Here is a 13,018-nt window from a genome sequence, read left to right as displayed (position 1 = left end):
AGACTTACAGATAGTGTTAAAGATCCTTTGGAAGAAACATAATGATCAAGTGCTCCCAAGACTGAAATACTTGGCACTATGAACTTTTTGCCTCGGACACCTGTTGATACTGCCATTCCAGGTTCCCCAAAATCAACCTTAGATTTATCATCCAAACATTATAATGAGGTGTGTTCCCTGAACATCACAGCATACTTCTTTAAATAATTAAAAATTGCTGCACAGTAGTGCTCGTCAATATGAGCAGCAGCAAATTGTCTTGTTTGCACTTTATGTTGTAAATTTATACGCCCTTTGAAGAGTTTTGCAGTGTGTTTATATGCATTTCTAGGCACAAATGCAAAGAGGACTGTACTTCCAGATGGTATTTTAGTGCCTTCTGGGCACTTTGCAGCTGTCTGATCAATCAAGTCTCTGACTGAAATATACTTACTGAAATGCTGCACCTCATTATGTCGGCGGTCATCTGTGGCTGTAACAGAAGCTACTTCCTTCTCAAGCTGTTCAAAAAAGATTTCAAAAGTGTCATCAGGCCTACCTTTATTTAAAGGTCTTAGATCTATTGCTAAATCAAGATCACTGGTAATTAAAGCTTGGCGGACAGACGTGCATCTATAGCAGGATTTTGGCATGCTGTTGCATCTAAAGTTAAATCAGAGTATACTGCTTTTAAAACGTGTTGGGGAATATCAGCAACACCTTGGTATGTTCGCACAAAATCCTTTCTCATTTGTCTAGTGTGGTACTCTGGGAGTCTGCTTTCTAGTCTTTTAAAAATCTTAGTAGCAGATGACGTAAGTTCTGCAGCTGAACGGTCCTCTGGAACCCGCCAAATAAACAGTTTTACCTACACCAGCCCCCGGGTCATAACGCAAAACATCAACTGGAAATGTTAGTGATGATCCTTCGAAAAATCTTCGTTTTTGATACTGATGCCTGAAAGGCTCTTTTACATGTAGAAGTTCATCAAAACACACCGGTGTGTACTCTTCTGTCTCTTTAAAAATTTCATCTAACACACTGTAACACTCTTTTACAGGTCCTTAACAACTTGGAAACTCAAGAACACTCGAGTGATCTCCACATGGCCTAACTGGACGTAGCAGTGATTGTCTGTACTTCTGTTTTTAGCTCACCTGTCACATAGTGACAAGGTGAGCTTTTGTGATCACCCTTCGTCCGTCGTCCGTCGTCAGTCCGTCCGTGCGTCCATCAACAATTTCTTGTCTGCACGATATTGGTTTCATTTATGATTTTATTTTAACCAAACTTGCACACAACTTGTATCACAATAAGATCTCGGTTCCTTTCTTGAATTGGCCAGATCCCTTTATGGGTTCCAGAGTTATGGCCCCTGAAAGGGCCAAAATTAGCTATTTTGACCCTGTCTGCACAATAGCAGCTTTATTTATAATTTGATTTTTACCAAACTGGCACACACTTGTATCACCATAAGATCTTGGTTCCTTTTTTGAACTGGCCAGTTTCCAATATGGGTTCCAGAGTTATGGCCCCTGAAAGGGCCAGAATTAGCTATTTTGACCTTGTCTGCACAATAGCAGCTTCGTTTATGATTTTATTTTAACCAAACTTGCACACAACTTGTGTCACCATAAGATCTTGGATCCTTTCTTCAACTGGCGAAATTCCTTTATGGGTTCCAGAGTTATGGCCCCTGAAAGGGCCAGAATTAGCTATTTTGACCTTGTCTGCACAATAGCAGCTTCATTTATAATTTTATTTTAACCAAACTTGCACACAACTTGTGTCATCATAAGATCTTGGATCCTTTCTTCAACTGGCGAAATTCCTTTATGGGTTCCAGAGTAATTGCCCCTGAAAGGGCCAGAATTAGCTATTTTGACCTTGTCTGCACAATAGCAGTTTCATTTATGATTTGAATTTAATCAAACTTGCACAAAACTTGTGTCACCATAAGATCTCGATTCCTTTTTTAAACTGGCCAGATCCCTTAATGGGTTCCAGAGTTATGGCCCGTGAAAGGGCCAAAATTAGCTATTTTGACCTTGTCTGCACAATAGCAACTTCATTTATGATTTGATTTTAACCAAACTTGCACACAACTTGTATTACCACAAGATCTTGGTTCCTTTCTTCAACTGGCCAGATTCCATCATGGGTTCCAGAGTTATGGCCCCTTAAAGGTACAGAATTGGCTATTTTGGCTTTTGCAGCCATATAGATACTTCATTTATGGTTTTATTTGATACACACTTCCAAAATATTTTCAACAACAATAAATCTTGGATTCCATGACAAATCAGATCCAATCGTAGGTTCCAGAGTTATTTTATATCTGATTACCTCCCCTGATAGTAATCAAAATGGATTTATATCAGTAAGTACTTCTAGGACTTATTTGAAATTTCATTATTGTCATTAGTTTAACTGAGCCAATCAGGGTAGATAACTATGGACTGATTTTATGTCAAATTACCTCCCTTTATTTCAAATTAAAATGGGTATATCTCCGTAACTAATGAAGATACTGATCTGAAATTTCATTTATGTCAACAGATTTATTTGGCAGATCCTTCTTTTGTTCACTTACAATAATTGTTTTTTTAATTACTTCCCTTTTACGTTACTATAAATAGCTTATTTTTAGTAACTTTTTTATTATTGGCTGTAGGGAAAAACTGAGACCACTTTTCTGTGGTACAACATGGATGGTACCTCCAGTTTTTAGGTGTATTTTGACATATCTGTACCTTGTAAGAATTTTGTTTTCTTTTTGGTTAAATTTCTTCCCTTTGTTGTTCCTGTCCTTTTTTCTGAGGACCTTCTTGTTCTCAAGTGCAATGATAACAGGTGAGCAATATAGGGCCATCATGGCCCTCTTGTTCATTGTTTTGTTCAAGGTATAAGGCATATGATTGTAAGCTGGAAGCTAAATTGTTTATCTCCTTTGTAAAACTCCCCCATGACTGGGCATCTGTTGAAGAAGATAGTCTGAATAACAAGTTAGCATGTCTTCTCAAGTTCGAAGAAGAAACTTGCGGTGCTGCTTTGCGTTTCTTTTTATAATCATTGTACCCAGAGTACTTGGTGAACCTAAGTATTAAATATGAAAAGGAGAAACCATGAAAGCTATTAGAAACTATTTACAGGAAAATGAAAGTTTTATTAAGTGTCAGATTTTATAATGCAAAATGTTTTGTTCAGTTTTACAATTTTGAAGTATTTATAATTTCATAGTCTGGAAATATTTTAAACTGTTTGTCGGATGAGGAGACTTTAGTTCATACTCAGCAGGATTCAAACATGCAACCTCTGCAGTGGCCACACTTTCTTAATACTTTGAGTACTTTCAATGCATATAATGTTTAACCTTAAGCCTTCTGGTGGCAAGTGATCCTGTCTTTGTGACCAGTGCAGACCAAGATCAGCCTGCACATCCATGCAGTCTGGTCCTGGTCTGCAGTGTTCACTATTCAGCTTAATAGTAAATTTTCAGTATTACACTCCTTAAAATTATATTAAAATGGTATAGCCGAAATTAAATGATGGACCAGTCCATTTTAGAAATTTAGCAGGCTAAGGATTAGTACTGTAATATGTACTACAACATATACATTTTATATACTGATGATTTTTTAAAGCTATCTATAAAATTTAATATGTGTTTATACATCTTTCAATATTTATGTTGCCAGATTAACTGAGTGTCAGACAGGTGTTCATGCCACTTTTAAAAACATTTCATATAGCAGTAACTGTTGTCAGTTTATAAGGTATTTTTCCTGGGCACACTTAAAGCCTTCCAAAATTGTTACAAGTACTAAATTTTAATGCTATTAAGGTTTAGGAGTATATCACCAAAACACAGAAATATTTTATAAACGAATAACATCGTTACCAATATTTTACTTAACCGTTACATGTTCTGCAGTACTGTCCCGTACTGAAAATATTCTGAAAAAGTTGTTCCCCTTTGAAAATGAATGCCATTTGTAAAGAAATAAAAATAAACAATTGCTGAAAACTGTGTTCCACTTAATTATGTAAAATTTCAACACTCGCATGCGATTGCAAATGAATCAAAACTAACATGTGTAACAGTTCTTTGAAAATGGTGAGTTTTAGAAGGCGTTTGACTGCCCGGAAGTGGGTCCCATTTAGAAAGTCTTTTTTGTCGGAATTCAATGTTTATTTTAGTATACTGACACTTGTTGTGTTGTTTTTGTAATGATAGCGTGTATATTACTTATATTACTCTACAAAGCAAGTGTCAGTATACTGATATAAGCATTGAATTCCGAAAAAAAAACTGTTTAAACAGACCCCACTTCCAGTCAAGCGCTTTTAAAGAGAATTCCTATAGTTTTTTTTCTTTCATAGAATTTTTTTAAATTCACATATATGATAGGAAAATTTGTGCTGAAAACAATGAACAAATAAAAACAATAGGTCACCAGGCTTGTTTTTGTGAAAAATTGTTTTGAACACACACACTGTTGCTGAAACTAATAGCGATTTTTCAACGCTTTCATAATTTTCTGCTTTTTTATAAATACCAACCAAAATATACATCAACACAGCACAATAAAGTTTTTTCTTTTTACAGATTTTATCATATACTTATTTGATATCATAGTCATATTTGTAATACTCTATCCTTACAATAATGGGTACAAATGAAAAAAAAATACTGTTTCATATTTACTTTTGTGAACTTTTTTCAGTGAAAAATACCCATAGTGAAGAACATTTTTTTTTAATTTTGAAAAAATCCACATAGAATTTTTTCCTATTTTTCTTGTATATAGATAATTGTATTGTGAGCATAAAAATGGCTAAAAATGTATGGGTCACCAGGCTAAATTTTATGTTAAGACCGCTAGAATACAACACCTGTTCGGACGGAAAATGGCGCGAACCTGGCCAAATTCGATTACATGTATGTCTGCTAGAAGTTAAAAAAAGTTTTAAAATTCTTAATTCTTTCTATAATTGAATACTAAATAATCTGAAAGGTGATATTGTCTTATCAGTACTAAGTCAATTATCTTACATTATATGAACAACACTGTCTTTGTACCAAAATGCGATTTGAAAACACGACCACAAAAATTACAAGATACCTGTCAGGCATGATACTTGTCAATACAACATAAACCAGTATCAACATTTGATTACTGATAAAACTTATCAAAAATGTTATTTCATTCAAGATTCCTCATATTTAAGACTGTCTGTAACATGTTTCAACAAATGTTGACTTCAGTTCAGTTTTCCATAGGAAGTGTCGGCTGCGCAGAAAGATGCGCATAAAAAACTATCGGAATTCCCTTTAAAAACTCACAATTTTCAAGGAACTGTTACACATGTTTGTTTTGATGGATTTGTAATAGCGTGCGAGTGTTGAAATTTCACATAACTAGGTGGAACACAATTTTCAGCGATTGTTTATTTTTATTTCTTTACAAATGGCATTCATTTTCAAAGGGGGACAACTTTTTCAGAATATTTTCAGTACGGGACAGTACGGCAGAACATGTAATGGTCAGGTAAAATATTGGTAACGATGTTGTTCGTTTATAAAATATTTCTGTGTTTTGGTGATATACTCCTAAACTTTAAGGCAAGTATTGTATGCATTGGGTAAACTGAAAACTTGCTTTACAACACACAGCAGACTGAGTCAGAAACCACTAAAAGAGTTGCAAAGATTCAAATTACTATTAAGTCTGTATACTGGTAGTCGCCATTTGAATTATGATACACCACGGAAGCTAAACACTGAAATCTCTGGATACATGCAGGGCCAAATCGTTCCTTTGCCATTATTACTGCAGCCTCCCTTAACCACACATATATTTATGCACATGGGCGTGTATTAATTGCTTAAGCTTAGTACTGTTTAAGAATTCAGATTTACCTGTCGGGTATTTTTTGGTCTGTCTCTAATTTGTGATTTATCTTCTGATGGTTACCATCAATATACCACAACACATCTACTATCACCATCACCCAGGGTGTAATTTCTTCTGTCGGTAGAGAAGCTGGGAATTTTATCTCTGTTGTGTTATAACGAGATCATTATATAGTCTGTCTTTAGCTGTAAATTAAAATGAGAGCACTGTCATGTGGGAAATACCACACATCTGGCATAACTTCAGCAGAATAAGGCTGTAAGTGTACTTTAATAGCATAGGCACTTTAATACAAACTTTTGCACTGTCAAGCGTGACTGTGCTTCAGCATCCTTAAAAAATTTCACAATGTTGCTAAGTCTTTAACAATTTAGAAAGTGGATAGGTAGCCGGTTCCGGCTACCTACACCTTAATTCTACATAGCTGGTTCCAGCTACCTAAATGTCTAGGTAGCCGGCTCTGTATACATGTATAAAATTCATATATGAATATGTAAGTCAAGGTAGCGGCCATTGATAGACTGTATTATGTAAAGGATCATTATATTAGTTATATATCTATTATATAAGTTGATAAATAAATAACATTTCTTGTGATTTATCATTTGCTGTTTGTGACTTACCAGTCATTTTGCCATATTTACGCACTTGTATCATATCAGTCGTTAGTTTGTTATGTTATAAATGACCAGAGTGTCGTTATCATCATCGGCGTGTTTAAAAATTTATTAAAAAAACTTCTGTTATTTTAGCTCACCTGTCACAAAGTGACAAGGTGAGCTTTTGTGATCGCGCAGCGTCCATCGTCCTTGCGTGCGTGCATGTGTAAACTTTTGCTTATGACAATGGTTCAGAATGTTCATCTTGGTAAATTCTAGGTCAAGTTCGAAACTGGGTCACGTGCCATCAAAAACTAGGTCAGTAGGTCTAAAAATAGAAAAACCTTGTGACCTCTCTAGAGGCCATAATTTTCAATGGATCTTCATGAAAATTGGTCAGAATGATCACCTTGATAATAACTAGGTCAAGTCCGAAACTGGGTCACGTGCCTTCAAAAACTAGGTCAGTAGATCTAAAAATAGAAAAACCTTGTGACCTCTCTAGAGGCCATATATTTCACAAGATCTTCATGAAAATTGGTCAGAACGTTCACCTTAATGATATCTAGATCAAGTTCAAAACTGGGTCACGTGCCTTCAAAAACTAGGTCAGTAGGTCAAATAATAGAAAAACCTTGTGACCTCTCTAAAGGCCATATTTTTCATGGGATCTGTATGAAAGTTGGTCTGAATGTTCATCTTGATAATATCTAGGTCAAGTTTGAAACTGGGTCACGTGCGGTCAAAAACTAGGTCAGTAGGTTAAATAATAGAAAAACCTTGTGACCTCCTAAAGGCCATATTTTTCATGGGATCTGTATGAAAGTTGGTCTGAATGTTCATCTTGATGATATCTAGGTCAAGTTTGAAACTTGGTCACTGCCATCAAAAACTAGGTCAGTAGGTCTAAAAATAGAAAAACCTTGTGACCTCTCTAGAGGCTATATATTTCATGAAATCTTCATGAAAATTGGTCAGAATGTTCACCTTGATGATATCTAATTCAAGTTTGAAATTGGGTCACCTGCCGTCAAAAACTAGGTCAGTAGGTCAAATAATAGAAAAACCTTGTGACCTCTCTAGAGGCCATATTTTCCATGGGATCTGTAGGAAAGTTGGTCAGAATGTTCATCTTGATGATATCTAGGTCAAGGTCGAAAGTGGGTCACGTGCCATCAAAAACTAGGTCAGTAGGTCAAATAATAGAAAAACCTTGTGACCTTTCTAAAGGCCATATTTTTCAATGGATCTTCATGAAAGTTGGTCTGAATGTTCATCTTGATGATATCTAGGTCAAGTTTGAAACAGGGTCATGTGCGGTCAAAAACTAGGTCAGTAGGTCTAAAAATAGAAAAACCTTGTGACCTCTCTAGAGGCCATACTTGTGAATGGATCTCCATAAAATTGGTCACAATGTTCATCTTGATGATATCTAGGTCAAGTTCGAAAGTGGGTCACGTGCCATCAAAAAGTAGGTCAGTAGGTCAAATAATGAAAAAACGTTGTGACCTCTCTAGAGGCCATATTTTTCATGGTATCTGTGTGAAAGTTGGTCTGAATGTTTATCTTGATGATATCTAGGTCAGTTTTGAAACTGGGTTAACTGCAATCAAAAACTAGGTCAGTAGGTCTTGAAATAGAAAAACCTTGTGACCTATCTAGAGGCCATACCCTTGAATGGATCGTCATGAAAATTGGTCAGAATGTTCACCTTGATGATATCTAGGTCAAATTTGAAACTGGGTCACGTGCCTTAAAAAACTAGGTCAATAGGTCAAATAATAGAAAAACCTTGTGACCTCTCTAGAGACCATATTTTTCAATGGATCTGTATGAAAATTGGTCAGAATTTTTATCTTGATAATATCTAGGTCAAGTTCAAAACTGGGTCACATGAGCTAAAAAACTAGGTCACTATGTCAAATTATAGATAAAAACGACGTCATACTCAAAACTGGATCATGTGGGAAAAGGTGAGCGATTCAGAACCATCATGGTCCTCTTGTTTAAGTGTTTGTTCTGTTTTGTTTTAAGAATGAATCACGGTATCTCAAATATGTATAACATTACAACAAAATGTTGTCCGATATGATCTGTCAGTGTGTAAATAGGCCGAAATAAACATGTTAAAGTTAAACACAGATGATAATTAAAACAAAAGAAATGTAACTCATTAAAGTATTATAATTATCTTTTATAATACATTTTATTAAAAGCTAGACACCTACCTTGACTTACATGTTCATATACGATATGTATATACAGCCGGCTACCTAGACCTTAGGTTGACAGAACCCGCTATGTAGATTATAGATCTAGGTCACCTTTGACACTGCCAAAAAATTGTTTTGTGCTTTACACCGCTTTCAACACTAAGAATTTGGGTGGAATTCTAAATCTGGAAGGGATGTATGAAGCTGGGTACATGTATATGGTGATTAACTGCCAAGAAGGCAGTTAGACACGAGGCTTAGCAGCTTGTTCAGTACTAAAAGCATGGCGATCTTAAAGCCCTGGGTTAAAATTCCAGTCGGATGTTTTTTAAACATCTGTTATAGTTGAAAATTAACTTGCTAATTTTGACAAAAATACCTGTAAACTTAGACACTTCCTCTGATAACTTAGGGGGGCTTCTCTTCCTTGTTTGACTAGACATAAGAATGCTGAAAGCATCACTGATAGAAGCTTCCCCTTCACAGCCACAGGTCTCCTTGTGTGCCTCTTGGCATTCAACATTAATTGTTACAAATTTTAACGTCGGATCGAAGTCTGTGAGTACATTTATCTGGTCGTATGGGTTTGCATCAAATGTTTCTGTTCCCGTATTTCGTTGAACCGAAACCTTCGCACATTTTTCGAAATGGTCCACCACGTCTTTTGGTATGTCGATCTCAGTTGTGCATATGTCAAACACGTCAAACCAGGTGTCATCTGTTTTAAATCTTCTGATAGCATTTTTTATGAGACAAGAGGTGGTTTCGGAGTGTTTATATGTCAAATTAACAGACACGGAAAAAGTAACATCCTTTCCCGTGGAGGCTGCCATTTTGTTACCGCGGATAAAAGTCGAGTTATCCGGATGCGAAATAACGAAAAGGCGCAAAACAGCTGAAAGTGCGGTGTTTCTGTACAGAACGGACCGAAAGGGACCAGAAAAAAGAAATTGTCATCGTGACGGTCTAAAAAAAATTTGAGTCGGGGCTATTTTGATGGGTCGTTCAGAGCATTACAAACAAACAATTTTTTAATTTAGACCTTATTGGTACTTTCCTGGTTTTACCTGGTTACTTGAAGAGTTTTACCAGAAGGTAACATAAGTATGCGTAAGTTATTATCTGTTTAAGGCTGTTTGCTTGTTATACAAGGGAGGTGGAAGCATGCAGCTTGTTAGAACCCCCAACTTTCTATAAGTTAGCTGGATGGCTACCATGCAAGAAAAAATTCAAATTAAAAAGGATTGTTTCAAACTAACAACAGCAAGGGGTGATTTAAAGTCAGTAGCCTGCTGAGTGTTATCAGACAAGAGCTTTGTTAATCATGTGAACTCTTGATTATAACCTACCTTGACAAATTGAGTGTCTTTCAAATACATGTAACCACTATTAACAGCAATATGTGCTGCTTATTATTGCTGCCTCTAACATCATGCAACGACACAGTACACACAGTTCACCTAAGATAAAAGAACATACATACCTCCTCTTCCCCCCAACCTAGAGGTAATTGTCCAATATAAACTTTTTTTGCATTGTCTTTCACCATTTTGGAATATCCTGAAATAAATATATTTTATAAGTTTAAATTCTTACAATCTATCTTAAACACAACAAATCTTTAATTCTTTGTGTTATGGTAATACCTTAGATTTACATGTTTGTTACTGAACTAAAAAACAAGAAGAGACCATAGGACATCCAGCTTGAGTTTTCCACAGCTTCTCATTCAAGGTTTCATGAATCTGTATGTATAAGTATTTCATATAGATTCATGAAACCTTGCATGAGTTTATTTTCAGAGTTGAGGCCCCTGATATAGTCAAAACCTTGTGACACACCAAGCTCAAAAAGTAAGTGATATAAATGGATGAAAACTTGCGTGAGTCTTTATTATGATATAAACTTGCACACCTCTTACTTTTTGGCTGGCTCCACCCCCTATTTTTAAAGTTGTGGCCCCTGAAATAGTAAAAAAAATCACATTTTCACCTAATTATGTGCCTAGCTTAAAAATTCATGAAACCTTGCTTGAGTTTTGATCATGGTTTGACCTTGCACACTTTGCATTTTCTTGAGAATCTTAGCACTTATTACAGAGTTATGGCTCATGAAATAGCCAAAATAGTAGATTTCTTGTTTGTGATGCTCATAGTTCAAAAAGTATATGGCCTAGAATAATGAATCCTTTTCATAAAATGTTTGTTGAGGCTATATACCCCTTTAAGACTGTAAACATTTGAATTATTTCCCCTTATTTGTGACAAATGTACCAGTGGGGGACACACCCTGTGTCCTACAGATACATTTTATTTGAGATAAGCACAACACAAAGTTGTATGCATTATGCATATTTTTGACACCTAAGATCCATTACTCTGGTTTGACAGGCAGAAATCCAGAACAAAATATCACAGGTGCACAAATTAACATATTGAATAATATTCATCTGATGTGTCATGTGTTATGCCCACCCACAAAACTCAGTAGGTAAAAGCGTTGGTCTACGGATCTCGGGGTCGCGAGTTCGATCCTCGGGCGGGCGTATGTTCTCCGAGACTATTTGATAAATGACATTGTGTCTGAAATCATTAGTCCTCCACCTCTGATTCATGTGGGGAAGTTGGCAGTTACTTGCAGTCACTTTTTGATATGGTGTTTGATATATTGTGACACAAACTTTTATGCCCTTTTGATGCACATTTTTGTGCCTGCCCCCATGAGTGCTGGGGGCATATAGATTTTCTCTTGTCCATTTGTCCATCCTTTCGAGAATGTTGTGTCGCACCTAGCTCCAAAACTATTTGATGTAGAGTCACAAAACATTACAGGAATGTTGGCCAGCGTGTGTAGTTGTGCACCTGGGGTTTCCCGTCTGGATTCATTCCGTTGTGTAGGAGTTAAGGCCCCTGACTTAGTAAAAAATTGGTCATTTTAATGTTGTGTCGCATGTAGCTTCAAAAGTATTTGACCTAGAGTCACCAAAGTTTACAGGAATGTTGGTCAGCATGTGCAGTTGTGCACCTGGGGTTTCTTGTCCGAATTCATTCAGTATTGTAGGAGTTATGGACCCTGACCTGGGAAAAATTCTCATTTTTACCTCACCTGTCACAAAGTGACAAGGTGAGCTTTTGTGATCACCCTTCGTCCGTCGTCTGTCCGTCAGTCCGTCAACAATTTCTTGTCTGCACGATAGAGGTTTCATTTATGATTTTATTTAACCAAACTTGCACACAACTTGTATCACCATAAGATCTTGGTTCCTTTCTTGAACTGGCCAGATCCCATTATGGGTTCCAGAGTTATGGCCCCTGAAAGGGCCAAAATTAGCTGTTTTGATCTTGTCTGCACAATAGCAGCTTTATTTATGATTTTATTTTTACCAAACATGCACACAACTTGTATCACCATAAGATCTTGGTTCCTTTCTTGAACTGGCCAGATCCCATTATGGGTTCCAGAGTTATGGCCCCTGGAAGGGCCAAAATTAGCTATTTTGACTTTGTCTGCACAATAGCAGCTTTATTTATGATTTTGTTTTAACCAAACTTGCACACAATTTGTATCACCATAAGATCTTGAACAGGCCAGATCCCCTAATGGGTTCCAGAGTGATGGCCCCTGAAAGGGCCAGAATTAGCTATTTTGACCTTGTCTGCACAAAAGCAGCTTCATTTATGATTTGATTTTAACCAAACTTGCACACAACTTGTATCACCACAAGATCTTGGTTCCTTTCTTGAATTGGCCAGATTCCATCATGGCTTCCAGAGTTATGGCCCCTTAAATGTCCAAAATTTGCTATTTTGGCTTTTGCAACCATATAGAGACCTGATTTATGGTTTGATTTGATACAAACTTCCAAAATATCTTCAACAACAATAAATCTTTGATTCCATGACAAATCTGTCAACTCCAGTCATAGGTTCCAGAGTTATTTATATCTGATTACCTCCCCTGATAGTAATCAAAATGGATTTATATCAATAAGTACTTATAGGACTTATTTGAAATTTCAGTATTATCATTAGTTAGACTGAGACAATCAGGGTAGATAACTATGGACTGATTTTATGTCAAATTACATCCCTTTATTTCAAATTAAAATTGGTATATCTCTTACTAATGAAGATACTGATCTGAAATTTCACTTTTGTTAACAGATGATTTGGACAGTCAGTGAAGATACATATTGACTGAATTTATGACAAATTACCTCCCTTTAATTTTTATCTAAATGAATACACCTTAGCAGCTTCTAATGAGATTGGTTTGAAATGTTATTTATGTCTTCCATGGTAAGAAATAG

This window comes from Mercenaria mercenaria, chromosome 9 (assembly GCF_021730395.1).
Source record: "Mercenaria mercenaria strain notata chromosome 9, MADL_Memer_1, whole genome shotgun sequence".
NCBI classification, from domain to species: domain Eukaryota; kingdom Metazoa; phylum Mollusca; class Bivalvia; order Venerida; family Veneridae; genus Mercenaria; species Mercenaria mercenaria.
Note: the sequence above shows the minus strand (reverse complement) of the source record.